Below are 1,762 nucleotides of genomic sequence, written 5' to 3' on the forward strand. Positions count from 1 at the left end.
ACTGTTAAGTTATTCATTGCCAAACTATTGTTTCAACATGTATTATCAAAGCCGTTTAAAGCTTTCAAACATAAATGAATTCCTAAAAAAAATTATAAAACCACGTAAAATTTATGAATGCAGAAATAATTCACTCACCAATCATTGAATTCATAGTTAACCCACATCTCATCATTTCAAAAACAGTACAATCTATAAGATAACAAGGAATAATTTACTATTAGAATAACGAAATAAATAATTTTTCATAAAAAACTTTTTTGAAAACAAAGTTATGGTTTCTTCTCACAACGAAATGCTTATAATAATAGTTTAACAGGGATAATTCACTATAAATAATCACAATAATAATCAAATATTATGTCTTGTTTAGAGGATAACATTTTTTATATTCAAACATTTGATTCAAAGCCCTAATTAGAATATAAGGTATAGTAAAATTTGTTGGCATTTAAATAATTCCAAATTTAATCTAGTGACATTGAGAGAAGCTACTCACTGGTGAATCACTAGTTCATTGGTTTCATACAAGAGGTTGTAAAATATCAATTTTCCACGATATTTTTTTTATTTCTTATGTTATATCAGTCAGTCAGTCAGCTACAACGTTATATTCTATTCAATTACTGATTTATTTTCATACCAACATCGACTTTCTTCACTGCTTTCAAACTGTCCACTCAACTGTTGTTTCCCATAAAATACCAAGATGTAAATAGAACAATCAATATCCATTGAATTTGGCGCACAAATGATCATGACTGTCAATGTATAAACTGTGATGTAAGAGAATGAAAGTAATATAAACGTCGAACTAGAAGTCGGAGTTCATCTACAATAAAATACGTGGTTGGTTATCATACAAAAATTTTGATGTAGGTTTGTTCTCTAAGCTCAGAGAACAAACCTACATCAAAATCAACCACCTGAGCTATAAATCTTCCCCACCATCTCAATATCATAGAAAAATATCAAGATACAGTCGAATCAGAGTATTTATCAAGGAAATATTTTGGCTGTATGCTAATTAAACTAGAGTACATATTTTTTTTCTGGACACAAGACAGATACACCGTTAACCTCTGGTGGAAATAAAATTAATAGTTTACAAAGTGCGAAAATCCCGAGAAACATTGCAAAACAGTTGAACATTTTTAACATAGAGAGAAGTAGGTGATGAATGGAACAACGTACAAACAAGAAATACTAAGGAAAAAACAAGAATTAACAGAATGATAGATCAATATTTACTATCGATTAAATGACATAAAATCACTAATCTTAAGTGAAAGACTCACAAATATAGAAAAAATGGGAAAAATTCACTGAATATGACATTTGAAACATTGATATTCTGTTGTATTTCATAGTTAGTGTTTTCTATTTGATAAATTAAATTTGTGACCAAAGCATTCATAAAAGTCAGGCGAATTCGACAATGTTGTATTTGCTGTAATTTTTGCAAAATATACTTAAATTATCTGACAAAAATGTTCTCAGATGTCAGATATACTATCTGCTTTCTAGTCAATATCATAAGATGGATAGTGGCTAGCAGTGGAATCCAGGACGCGCGTTTCGTCCTATTTGGGACTCGTCAGCTGGATGTACCTGCATCTCAGAGTTGATGTTCACTCTGGAACTCGAACCCAGTACCCTCGCTTCAAACGCCATCGCGTTATCCACTCGGCCACTGAGTCCTGATAGCCACTTGCTTGTGCGATGGGGTGAAGTTTAAATTCATTTAGTGTTGTTTGTTTGA

The sequence above is a fragment of the Schistosoma mansoni genome, chromosome 4 (genome assembly GCF_000237925.1).
Source record: "Schistosoma mansoni strain Puerto Rico chromosome 4, complete genome".
NCBI lineage: Eukaryota > Metazoa > Platyhelminthes > Trematoda > Strigeidida > Schistosomatidae > Schistosoma > Schistosoma mansoni.